The sequence below is a fragment of the Leptodactylus fuscus genome, chromosome 6 (genome assembly GCF_031893055.1).
Source record: "Leptodactylus fuscus isolate aLepFus1 chromosome 6, aLepFus1.hap2, whole genome shotgun sequence".
Lineage (NCBI taxonomy): Eukaryota > Metazoa > Chordata > Amphibia > Anura > Leptodactylidae > Leptodactylus > Leptodactylus fuscus.
Genome location: NC_134270.1, coordinates 134,810,952 through 134,825,237, shown reverse-complemented (window position 1 = coordinate 134,825,237; position 14,286 = coordinate 134,810,952).

The window sequence follows — 14,286 nt, the reverse complement described above, 5'->3', positions numbered from 1 at the left end:
CAGATGAAGGGGGGGAGAATGGCATGACATTGGGGCAGATGAAGGGGGGAGAACGGCATGACACTGGGGCAGAGACGGGGGGGGACATGAAACTGTGGGCAGATAAAGGGGGAGAATGGCATGAAACTGGGGACAGAGATAGAGGGGGGACATGAAACTAGGGGTAGATGAAGGGTGTATATGAAAATGGGGAGAGATGGAGGGGGGACATATAATTTACGGGTGACTGTAGGAGGATTATACTGTGTGGAATCACATGAAAAATGAATGAGAATGGGCGGAGTCAACATAAAAGTGAGCGGGGCCTAATTTGCTGCGCTGCACTGCACGTAGGGCCCCGCCAAAGTCAATTGCCCAGGGCCCCGCAAACCCTGGATCCGCCACTGGTTGAAGGGATGGTATTCCAATTAAATATACCTATAAATATTATAATGTATGATTTATGATTGGGCGTCTCTCAACTCTTCTGGAAAGATGATGTTGGGAGAAAGAAGGATCAATCACAATGTATCTGACGGTGGCTCACTTTTCTGCACACTTAGCCAAGCATGCATGTGTATGGAAGAGTCCAGAGGAATAGCTGAACCAGCATTTGGCTGACAACCAGGGGCGTAACTACCGTGGTAGCAGCAGTAGCAGCTGCCACAGGGCCCGGGCCATTAGGGGGCCCGGTGACAGCCGCTACCGCTGCGGTTTTTTTTTTTTTTTTAAAAGTCCGTTACGGGCCCCATTCACTTGCCGATCCTGGCTAGGCCGGGATCGGCAAGTGACACCGCGGGGCCCACAGAGGCTATCATTATACTCGGGGGTCTTTGCAGACCCTCGAGTATAATGATCGGCGGATCGGGAGAGGTAATAAACATAAAAAACACTGTTACTTACCTCTCCGCGATCCTGCCAGGCCTCCGTCATTTGTGTCTGACGTCTCTGACGTCACATGACCCAGGCCAGCTTCCCGGGTCATGTGACGTCTGACGTCATTAAAGCTGGACAAGAGCGGACAGGACAGCCGACAGGAACAGGTAAGCAACTGTCTCTGTTCTTTTAATGGTTTTAATCCCCCGGGTCTCCGATTATTATACTCTGGGGTCTTTTCAGACCCCAGAGTATAATAAATGTTTATAGGTGTCCACAGTGGGACATATGGGGACACTATGGGGGATAATACTGTGTGTGCAGGGGCACTATAGGGGTTAATACTGTGTGTAGGGGACAATATGGGGGATAATACTGTGTGCAGGGGCACTATAGGGGTTAATACTGTGTGTACATTGGACACTATAGGGGTTAATAATACTGTGTGTGCAGGGGACACTATAGGGGTAAATACTGTGTGTGCAGGGGACACTATAGGGGTTAATACTGTGTGTGCATTGGACACTATAGGGGTTAATACTGTGTGTGCATTGGACACTATAGGGGTTAATACTGTGTGTACATTGGACACTATAGGGGTTAATACTGTGTGTGCATTGGACACTATAGGGGTTAATACTGTGTGTGCAGGGGACACTATAGGGGTTAATACTGTGTGTGCAGGGGACACTATAGGGGTTAATACTGTGTGTAGGGGACAATATGGGGGATAATACTGTGTGCAGGGGCACTATAGGGGTTAATACTGTGTGTACATTGGACACTATAGGGGTTAATAATACTGTGTGCATTGGACACTATAGGGGTTAATAATACTGTGTGCATTGGACACTATAGGGGTTAATACTGTGTGTGCATTGGACACTATAGGGGTTAATAATACTGTGTGTGCAGGGGACACTATAGGGGTAAATACTGTGTGTGCAGGGGACACTATGGGGGATAATACTGTGTGTGCATTGGACACTATAGGGGTTAATACTGTGTGTGCATTGGACACTATAGGGGTTAATACTGTGTGTGCATTGGACACTATAGGGGTTAATACTGTGTGTGCAGGGGACACTATTGGGGATAATACTGTGTGCAGGGCTTACTAAGGGACATAATAGAGTGCGGAGGAGGGGGTCAGTCGAGGTCTTCGGCATCGGTTTGGGGAGGGGGGGCCCCATGTCAAAAGTTCGCCACGGGGCCCCGCCATTCCTAGTTACGCCACTGCTGACAACTATTAAAGGCAATGACCAATATGGACTAAAATTATTATGGACCAGACAATTATTTCCCCAGGGTAGGCCTATGAAGAGTGTCGTAGCTATTGAAAGGATCGGTAGGACATATACTCAACCACAGCAATATTAAAACTCCTTCCCAATATACAGTATACAGTAACTCTACACCCCCTATATATTGCAGTACTGGACCTTTCTTGCAGTGATTCATTCCTGATGCTAGGTTCACACTAGCATTGGATGTCCATTCTTCTGGTCGGTTGAAGGATCAGAACAATGGACATAAGGATCTCTAAAATAGCAGTTACATACAATGCTTGGCGTACCTGATTGACTATCATGGGGTCCGTTGGATGTCCTTTGTTTTCATCCACCGATTTCAGGTACATATTGTGACAGATTCTCCCAATGAGGTGTGAACACAGCCAGGGGCGGATCCAGGGCCGGGCGAGCCTCGGCATAGTCGGGCAAGTGCCGGGGCCCACAGAGCCTCTGGGGACCCCCCGGCACTTGCCTGTCACGATTTCAGCTCATCGGCGTCCGTCCGCCGATGAGCTGAATACATACGCGAGTAAAGCAGGAGCTGTGAGCTCAGCTCCTGCTTTAAAGCTCCGGCCCGGCTTGCGTGTGTAGGCGCAATGACGTCATCACATCACGCTTACACACGCAAGCCGGGCCGCAGCTGAGGTCACAGCTCCTGCATCGCATATGTGACTGGAGAGAGGAGCGTCGGGGGAACGATGGAAGGTGAGTGATAGAAGGTGAGTGTAAGTGTTTGTTTTGTATTAAATATTAAGGTGGAACATAATGAAGGGGGCCCATGAAACTGGGGGGCAAATGAAGGGGAGGGGGGGAACGGCATGACACTGGGGAAGATGAAGGGGGTGGGGAGAGAACGGCATGAAACTGGGGACAGAGATGGAGGGGGCCCAAAGAAACTGGGGGGAGAACAGCATGACACTGGGGCAGATGGAGGGGGGGGGAGAACAGCATGGCACTGGGGCAGATGGAGGGGGGGAGAACAGCATGACAATGGGGCAGATGGAGGGGGGGAGAACGGCATGACACTGGGGCAGATGGAGAGGGGGAGAACAGCATGACACTGGGGCAGATGGAGGGGGGGAGAACGGCATTACACTGGGGCAGATGGAGGGGGGAACAGCATGACACTGGGGCAGATGGAGGGGGGGAGAACGGCATGACACTGGGGCAGATGGAGGGGGGAGAACGGCATGACACTGAGGCAGATGGAGGGGGGAGAACGGCATGACACTGGGGCAGATGGAGGGGGGAGAACGGCATGACACTGGGGCAGATGGAGGGGGGAACAGCATGACACTGGGGCAGATGGAGGGGGGGAGAACAGCATGACACTGGGGCAGATGGAGGGGGGGAGAACGGCATGACACTGGGGCGGATGGAGGGGGGGAGAACGGCATGACACTGGGGCAGATGGAGGGGGGAGAACGGCATGACACTGGGGCAGATGGAGGGGGGGAGAACGGCATGACACTGGGGCAGATGGAGGGGGGGAGAACGGCATGACACTGGGGCAGATGGATGGGGGGAGAACGGCATGACACTGGGGCAGATGGAGGGGGGAGAACGGCATGAGACTGGGGCAGATGGAGGGGGGGACAGCATGACACTGGGGCAGATGGAGGGGGGAGAACGGCATGACACTGGGGCAGATGGAGGGGAGGGACAGCATGACAATGGGGCAAATGGAGGGGGGGAGAACGGCATGACACTGGGGCAGATGGAGGGGGGGAGAACAGCACGACATTGGGGCAGATGAAGGGGGGGAGAACAGCATGACACTGGGGCAGATGAAGGGGGGAGAACGGCATGACACTGGGGCAGATGGAGGGGGGGACAGCATGACACTGGGGCAGATGGAGGGGGGAGAACGGCATGACACTGGGGCAGATGGAGGGGGGAGAACGGCATGACACTGGGGCAGATGAAGGGGGGAGAACGGCATGACACTGGGGCAGATGGAGGGGGGGGACAGCATGACACTGGGGCAGATGGAGGGGGGAGAACGGCATGACACTGGGGCAGATGGAGGGGGGAGAACGGCATGACACTGGGGCAGATGGAGGCGGGAGAACGGCATGACACTGGGGCAGATGGAGGGGGAGAACGGCATGACACTGGGGCAGATGGAGGGGGGGACAGCATGACACTGGGGCAGATGGAGGGGGGAGAACGGCATGACACTGGGGCAGATGGAGGGGGAGAACGGCATGACACTGAGGCAAATGAAGGGGGGGAGAATGGCATGACACTGAGGCAGATGAAGGGGGAGAACGGCATGACACTGGGGCAGATGAAGGGGCGAGAACGGCATGTCACTGGGGCAAATGAAGGGGGAGAGAACGGCATGACACTGGGGCAAATGAAGGGGGGGAACGGCATGACACTGAGGCAGATGAAGGGGGGAGAATGGCATGACACTGGGGCAGATGAAGGGGGGGATGGCATGACACTGGGGCAGATGAAGGTGGGGAGAATGGCATGACATTGGGGCAGATGAAGGGGGGAGAACGGCATGACACTGGGGCAGAGACGGGGGGGGGACATGAAACTGTGGGCAGATAAAGGGGGAGAATGGCATGAAACTGGGGACAGAGATAGAGGGGGGGACATGAAACTAGGGGTAGATGAAGGGTGTATATGAAAATGGGGAGAGATGGAGGGGGTACATATAATTTACGGGTGACTGTAGGAGGATTATACTGTGTGGAATCACATGAAAAATGAATGAGAATGGGCGGAGTCAACATAAAAGTGGGCGGGGCCTAATTTGCTGTGGCGCGCTGCGCGTAGGGCCCCGCCAAAGTCAATTGCCCAGGGCCCCGCAAACCCTGGATCCGCCACTGAACACAGCCTCATATTGAACATAAGTAACTGCCCTAAAATCTACTAATAGTTACATGTTTAAAGGAACTCATTGAAAAAAAATAGGACAAAAGAAGAAATGTAACAGTTCTGGAAGCTTTGGTCCTGACTCAAAGATTATTATAGGAACCTGGTGCAGAACATATGGACGCTTCACCACCTGACTGCTTTATAGCTTGTAGTCAGAAGGTGGCGCTGTCTGACACTGATATCACAGGTATGAAGCAGGACGTTCAGTCACATAGCCTCATAACATAGATTAAATGCTGACTTTGATACAAATGTTATTAATTATTATTTGCTTTAATAAACATAATGATATGTTTCCTTTGGGCCAGGGCTATAGGATGTATTTGCACTTGGGCGTTGCTCTTTGAGCAGTTTCTTTGCCAGGCTCCTTGATGCACAATAAGACAACAGTGTCATAAAAGGTACAGATTTGAATTGGGACCTAAAAGCTTCAGTTTCTGTAAGTTGAAAGCTGATCAAATATACACTTTGTGATTGAAGAAGCTCTTCCTCTGATGCGCACAGTGACCCACACTTACTATTGTGGCTACACATAGATTGTGGGAAATGTGCCCATCTTAGGAGCATCTTGATGCATGCATTTCTGGACCACTTTGGTGCAATTTCTTCCCAACTTCCCGGAAGACACATGGGTATGTTACACTGTAACCCCTTGAAAAAAAGTTTTAGAGACTGTCAGTGATCATGAATATGTTGGTATACATGGTATATTGGAAAATTATATAATTTTTCACACAATACAACCCCTTTAGGCTAAGGCCCCACATTGCAGAAACGCAGCTTTTTTGTTGCAGATTTTGCTACAGTTTTTTGAGCCAAAGCCAAGTGTACCTATATAAGGAATGGGATATATAGGAAGCTCTTATAATTCTTCCTTCTGCTCAATCCACTGCTGGATTTGGCTCAAAAAACGCAGCAAAATCTGCAACAAAAAAAGCTATGTTTCCACAACGTGGACCCTCAGCCTTAAATTTGTTTAAGATAACAACCCTCTGATAATCAGTGGTATAAAGAGCATTAACAAGAAAGTGGAGGTCTTCAAGGAAGCCCATAAGTCACAAATCACCAGACAAGTAATACCAGTGTTACATGGAACAATTTTCAGGCTTTCTAAACTTGGCCTTCAAGTTTTCAAATTTAGAAAAATAAATTTTTAGACATACAGTACAGACCAAAAGTTTGGAGACACCTTCTCATTCAAAAAGTTTTCTGTATTTTCATGACTATGAAAATTGTAGATTCACACTGAAGGCATCAAAACTATGAAGTAACACATGCGGAATTATATACTTAACAAAAAAGTGTGAAACAACTGAAAATATGTCTTATATTCTCAGTTCTTCCAAGTAGCCATCTTTTGCTTTGATTCCTGCTTTGCACACTCTTGGCATTCTCTTTATGAGCTTCAAGAGGTAGTCACCTGAAATGGTCTTCCAACAGTCTTGAAGAAGTTCCCAGAGATGCTTAGCACTTGTTGGCCCTTTTGCCTTCAATCTGCGGTCCAGCTCACCCCAAACCATCTCGATTGGGTTCAGGTCTGGTGACTGTGGAGGCCAAGTCATCTGGCGTAGCACCCCATAGCTCTCCTTCTTGGTCAAATAGCCCTTACACAGCCTGGAGGTGTTTGGGGTCATTGTCCTGTTGAAAAATAAATGTTGGTCCAACTAAACGCAAACCAGATGGAATAGCATGCCGCTGCAAGATGCTGTGGTAGCCTTGCTGGTTCAGTATGCCTTCAATTTTGAATAAATCCCCAACAGTGTCACCAGTAAAGCCCCCCCACACCATGCTTCACGGTGGGAACCAGGCATGTAGTGTCCATCCCTTCACCTTTTCTGCATTGCACAAAGACACGGTGGTTGGAACCAAATTTGGACTCATCAGACCAAAGCACAGATTTCCACTGGTCTAATGTCCATTCCTTGTGTTCTTTAGCCCAGACAAGTCTCTTCTGCTTGTTGCCTGTCTTTAGCAGTGGTTTTCTAGCAGCTATTTTACCATGAAGGCCGGTGGCTGCACAAAGTCTCCTCTTACCAGTTGTTGTAGAGATGTGTCTGCTGCTAGAACGCTGTGTGGCATTGACCTGGTCTCTAATCTGAGCTGCTGTTATCCTGCGATTTCTGAGGCTGGTGACTCGGATGAACGTATCCTCCGCAGCAGAGGTGACTCTTGGTCTTCCTTTCCTGGGGCGGTCTTCATGTGAGCCAGTTTCTTTGTAGCGCTTGATGGTTTCTGCAACTGCACTTGGAGACACTTTCAAAGTTTTCCCAATTTTTCGGACTGACTGACCTTCATTTCTTAAAGTAATGATGGCCACTCGTTTTTCTTTACTTAGCTGCTTTTTTCTTGCCATAATACAAATTCTAACAGTCTATTCAGTAGGAGTATCAGCTGTGTATTCACCTGACTTCTGCACAACACAACTGATGGCCCCAACCCCATTTATAAGGCAAGAAATCCCACTTATTAAACCTGATAGGGCACGCATGTGAAATGAAAACCATTTCAGGTGACTACCTCTTGAAGCTCATCAAGAGAATGTCAAGAGTGTGCAAAGCAGTAATCAAAGCAAAAGGTGGCTACTTTGAAGAACCTAGAATATAAGACAGATTTTCAGTTGTTTCACACTTTTTTGTTAAGTATATAATTCCACATGTGTTATTTCATAGTTTTGATGCCTTCAGTGTGAATCTACAATTTGCACAGTCATGAAAATACAGAAAACTCTTTGAATGAGAAGGTGTGTCCAAACTTTTGGTCTGTACTCTATGCAAATTATCTCCCCAGTGCAGACAAAGCATGACCACAATTGCTGAAACATCATTTTTCTTCTTTATATACCACATCAAATGCCCTCTAACACAGAGATTATCATCTTGTCTGTACTCGCTGGCATGTGCTGATCAGTCCAAGGCATGTGTGGCACTGCTGTTAACCTCATGTCCAAGAAAAGAGAGAGTACCATGCATGCACCTGGCTTGGATTGGCACATTCATTACATACAGGGAACCATGACGTGGGCTCCAGCCTCAGCAGTTGAGCTCTGTGTTAGGGCACAGAATGTACTAGCATATAGAGGGGAAAACTGGTGCTACATTACATGGGCAACATGGCATGATAAATAGCCCAACCATAACCCATAGTGAAAGGATACTTCACATGGCGGGGAATCAACTGTCTGCACTAGGCTTTAACCCTCAGGAGGGTTTACAGTCTATGAGGACACAGGGTGACACTTGTTTTGTACAATGTTTCAGCCATCTTTTATAAAACAATATAGCCAGTCAACCACAATATCTGTGCATGCATAAATATAACATGCATCTGAGGAATGGATCCAAGGGCCCCATAGCAGCTTGCAGGGGCCTTCTCAATGCTTTTTACTTGTATACATGCTTGAGTATGTTGACCATTGCATTGCATTGTATATGTTTCTATAACTCAGAATTAAAAATAAAATGTTTGTTTTGTGGATTTTGTTATAACAACATGTTTTTGCATGATGGTTTTATTTAGTTGCGAAGTCTAAGTTTACTACTTCTTTCCTTTATCAGGTGTTGTTTGTGTGAAGGCAATAATAGATCTGTTTTTCTGCAGCAATACCTGGAAGCTGTATAAGGCAAGGTCAATGGAATCTTTATCAGAAAGCAACAGCTGATGGGCTGGACTTTCATGTCATAGCCCGGGGATTTGTTACTGCACAACCGGGGCTGACAGTGGACTATGTGTAGTGCTAAAGGGACATGTGTGGACAGCAGTGATTGGTGGCGTGATAATAGATGACACACAGTGTACTGTACCTATGTATGGCTCATGGAATCATAAAGATCAGTGTCTTATAGTATCATGCTACTGCTATAGTATTTAACCCTTAAAGATACCCGGAATATCACTTACATCCAGAGAATAGTATAAGGCTGGGGCCCTGTGTCGCAGAAACACAGTTTTTGTTGTAGATTTTGCTGCAGTTTTTTGTACCAAAGCCAGGAGTGGATTGAGCAGAAGGGAGATGTATAAGAGCTTCCTATATATTTCTGATTCCATTTGTAGCTCTTCCTGGCTTTGGCTAAAAAAAACGCAACAAGATCTTCAAAAAAAAAAAAAGCTGAGTTTCCACAATGTGGGAACTTAGCCTAAAACAGGTAAAAAAAAGTTCTACTCACCTGTTCTTTGCCCCACCATTCCAGTGCTCCCTGCTGATCTTTATTTACCGCTCTGCATCGATGATGTCCCCGACAACTCTAAGTGACTGTTACAGCCATCCAAGTGGTCATGTATTTGGGATCTCATTGCTACAATCCCCAAATACTCTGTTTGTTGAAGTAGTTGGTAACATCATTGCTGCGTTCCTGAAATGAGTGACTGGTGGAGATCTCCAGAACAGAGAACAGTTAAGCCAAGAGCAGGTAAGTATAGCTTCTCTTATTTTATACCCCTTTAAGAACAGTCATTTTTTTTGTTGTAATGATACAAACAAACAAGGCTTGGTTACTTGTAAAAGAATTTTTTAATCTCAGCTTTCTAGTCCCCTTTTCTATTTCTAGGATTGCTACATCCGCACCCCCTGCACCTTATATAATTACATATATTTTATTTGATTTATCTTCCATATTTTTTTAAAAAAATATATAAAAAAGTTTTGTATCTTTTTAAAATTTGGTATTTGTTTTTGCAAAACAGCTAGAGACAACCCAGGCGACCTTAACCAATTTCTGGGCTGTCCTCATGATGATATCGACCAATCAATTAGTCAGTCCATCTCATGTAATCATGTTTGATGGACAGCATTGAAATGGTTAACCGCTGGGATTGTATTTTCTCCGATCCAGGCAGTTGCAGTTAGACAAGACTTGGGATTCCAGCCAAGGTCCAGTCTAAAATATTATGATACAGACGGATGTCATGGTGCTGGGACCAAAGGACAAGGAAGAGGTTAAAAATGTTCACCCCGTCCTGTACTTGGCCAGAAAGAATACAGTTATAAATAAGGGTTGTAGCCTTCCAGACACACATCACTAAGCCAGATGGAGAATTTTGTAATTTCACCTTATTATCACGTCTTGGACATAATCCATTCCTTAGCTTCAAGAAGGCCCCTAGAAATGTATCTGTTTTTCTTAATATCATATTTACACTATTCATTTTAACCCTTATTTTGGATGATTTATGGTCTTATGACAAAGTCTGTAAAGAATATTCCTTTGTAGTTTATTATGTAGACTGAAGCCTATAATACACGTAAGAGAAAAGTTGGCTAAACCTGGCGATTTTGGTGGCACAGGCCAACTGTCTTATATGTAAGGGGGCCATCCTACTCTCCTCTTACAGATAAGGTAAGTGGGAAAAAAGATTGGGCATGTTGAATTTTTGTCATGCCTGAACCTGGCATATTTTCTTTCTCCATTGAAAACACAAGCCGCAATATGGCCGGAAATCTGATGTGTACATGCCGCGCGCGGCCATTTGTGGTTCACCAATGGAAGACAGTTTGGAAATCTTTGGCCAGTTGTCAGGTGAAATACCGTTATTTGGCATGCTTGTCCACTTTCAGTCAAGAATCAGACTACTTTTGCTGTTTTTCTTTAACAACTAAACTGCACTCTGGTTGGAGAGTTTAGTTGGTAATGTTTTTGTGGGGTCATTGGCACCATCCAGGGGTGTAACTTGAGGGGGTGCAGAGGGTGCAGTTGCACCAAGTCCCAGGAACCTTAAGGGGCCCATAAGCACTGGCATCAGTATTGAGATTGCAGCTTCCATCTGGCCCATAAACCAAGGAGACCCACAGATTACCCTAACCACACTAAGGTTGTATAAACTCCTTACCACCCATAACTATCACTATCAAGAATTCACTGTATGGACGAGGTAGGGGGCCCCAGACAAAGGATTGCACCAGGCCCACAAGACTTTAGTTATGCCACTGGTACCATCCCCTCATCCTCAAGTCCCAATGGTCTGATGACTAATGTCTAATGTGTAGGGTCAGCTTTACCCGGACATGATTACTAAATTTCAGATTCTGCATGTAAACAAAAGAATATTTTCTTTCATTGACACAAATCCCCATGAACTTTCCCTTTTCCCCTTTAGGATTGTACATGGGCACAGGACAATTGCCATTGAGATCTTACCAGTACCACTCTCATTTTTGCCAATGTATAGGTTCACTGGATAGGAGTATTATGTAGGCACCATGTAGCAATATTATGATACACCATATGGTGGTATTATTTTTGCACTATATAACACTCTTATCTAAACTGTACTATAAAGAATTCCACCCACAAGGGCCTCCTGGGGGCTCCTACAGACTTTGGTACAGTCCTATGACCAGCTTTTTGGTCTTATTTAAATTTGTTGCCAGTGTCTTAAACCCAGCTATAACTTATGATGTTTACCTTGTTCCTTAAGCTTTATGTGAAAGCATGTGTCATTTCTTGGAAGTATCTTACAGTGCTATGTAATGTTCTTCATTGTAACTTATTGTACATGTACATTGTACTTTGACGCCTGTACTTGTTTTGTTCAGTTCTGGTAGAAGTGGCTGTAAAATATTTTCAATAATATATGTAAGCGTGGTAAAAGGTGAAAGCTATATAACATCCGATAAATATCTGGCAAAACAAATACAGATCTGGAAACACCAACAATTTAGTTTTAGGTTTTACTTTGGGGGGGGGGGGGGGGTTGATCAGAGTATTCATAGCCTTAATTTGTAACACAATAGTATTCCATGGAGGAAATCGCTCTCATTTCCTTGCAGGGTTCTGGTCTTCCATCTCTACTGGAATGACAAGAAACAAGTGTCAGCTTGTCTTCCTATCCAGGTCAAAAGCATGCTGACCCCTCGTTCACATATGCATTTAATAATCTGTTAGGGAAATCCGTATACGGACTCCCCCAATGGACTACCGAACGCATTTGCAAGCAGTATGCAGTGAAAGCATATGGACCCGATAGACTATAATGGGGTCCATGTGCTTGCCATGAGATCTCCGCACGAGTCAGGCGGACAGTAAAGTAGATTGTGAAGCACTTTCCTGTCTGCATGTTCCCTGCGGAGATCTCACAGCAAGCACACAAACCCCATTATAGTCTATGAGGTCTGTGTGCTTTCACTGCACAGCGCTTGCAAATGCGTTCAGCACTCCGTTTGGGGGGTCCCCATGCGGATTCCCCCTAACAGATTACCAACGCAGATGTGAACGAGGCCTTAGGTCATATGGCTATAGATACTGTGCTCTGTTATATTAACACATTGTAGGATCTGGAAAAGCAGCAGTCAGCTTTTCCATTTTCTTTACCATTGTACATCCAGCCAGTAACTTTATAATCCAGTCTGAGCCCTTTGGGAATGTGTACGGATGGGGTAATGGCCGCTGTCTAGGTGTTCTCTTACATTATGCAAAAATAGGAAGATTCCTCCATACTAATTCTATATAATGTATATTTAAAATAATCAACTAATTCCAAAAATTTCCATACTATACAGTGGAATGAATAAAAATATTTTTTGCCTAAATAACCCTGCATAACATTGACCAACCAATAAACTAGGGAATGAGACTGTATCCCATACAAGGCCTTGATCTTGGTATTGTCACCACCAAGTGTTAGATCATGGGTGCAAGCTCTGCCTGGATAGCGAGGCCACGTTTGGTGCAATAGACAGAACCGTTTTAATGTATTGGGGGCCCTCTGCAAACTTTTTGAAAGTGGGTCCCCAATAACCCCCATAACTTAATTTCTCCTGCCCCCCTCAACCAAAAAACGAATACTTACTGTTCCTGTGGACCTGTAAACTCCGACTGTAATGTCTGTTGTTCGGAGCTCATTGCGCTTCCTTGACGTGGACATTATCAGCCGAAGGCTTAATAATGGAGCAAGGAGCTTTGTGCTCCAATATAGTGGTCAACCTCTATCTGTGTCCTTAGCAATGGCCATTCTCCTTACTAGAAGAAAAGATGGAGTCTCTCTCCCCTATAGAATAAACTGACTGACCAAGTTTATGGGAAGGTCATGGGGATCGCTCGTGACAAAGGAACAGGATGACAATTATTCTATGTATATTTAAGCAGTATTGGGAGGAAATGAGAGATCTCAGAGCAAACACTGGGATTACATAGACATCCACGCAGATAACCACTGTGTACTGAAGAATTCATGGAGAACTTTGTCTTCTGCTTTTATAAATAAAATTCCCTTAGCGTGAGTTCACTCAACATAGTACCTGGAAAACCCAGGAATCTACACAACAACCTGTTATTCTCTGAAGGACACAAACACTCCGTCACATCTGATCTCTTGTTCAAGGTCTTCAACCAGCCACTTTTCTTTGGATGAAGGTGTTTTCGGTAATGGATAATTATTAACCCACCCGGCTGTTTTTCTGTCCATTCACCTACATTGGGAAGTGTCAGTCAAACTATGCTCTCTTTCAGCAGTCTAGTAAAAGGTTTGACGATAGGGGGAGGGAAACACAGTCCGTATCTCTTCTAAATAAAACAAAGAAGGGTTAACTTCCTTCAGAGATAACTCAAGACAGAACTGGTAGCATTCCAAGTGCAAAAAACAACATGATTGATGGTTCACAGGGAATGAGTAAGCAGCGGCTATTACATGCACGTGTTACAGGCATGTAGGTGAATCGACTCATTTTTTTGGAAAATTTGCAACTCAGCAAAAATTCTTAACTTAGTGTAGAAGTACCAGACATCCCACGGCGGACCCGATCATGGAAAAAGCCGCAAAAGTCATTGCCGCAAGCATCCCATGCAGGTTTTGCATGCACTAGCCCAGGATGAAATCCATGTCCCAGTACACAGCAATAACTGACATACTGTGTATTAAAAACCCGCAGCACAAGATACTAGGAGTTGTTAAATTCTGGGCCCTGGGTGGAATTATTACACTTGGTTTTCTTCAAATCCAGGATCTCCTGCTATAGGGCAACATTGCTAACCACTGAACCACTGTGCTGTCCATAATATAGAAGTATCATAAGCAATAGGTATAATTATACCAATAATATGATAACTTATGTTAATACTACTGCTAATAATAGCATAAATAGAGAAATATATGACTATCAATGTATATAGGATAGATAGTTGGACCCACAATAGTCCTATTGGACCCTTACACAGGGGCTTTTCTGATTATTTGCCCTAATACGGTCCTTGTCCTGTTGATAAGCAACACTGTTACAAATGGTAGCACAATATAAACAGGAACAGTGGGTTGAACT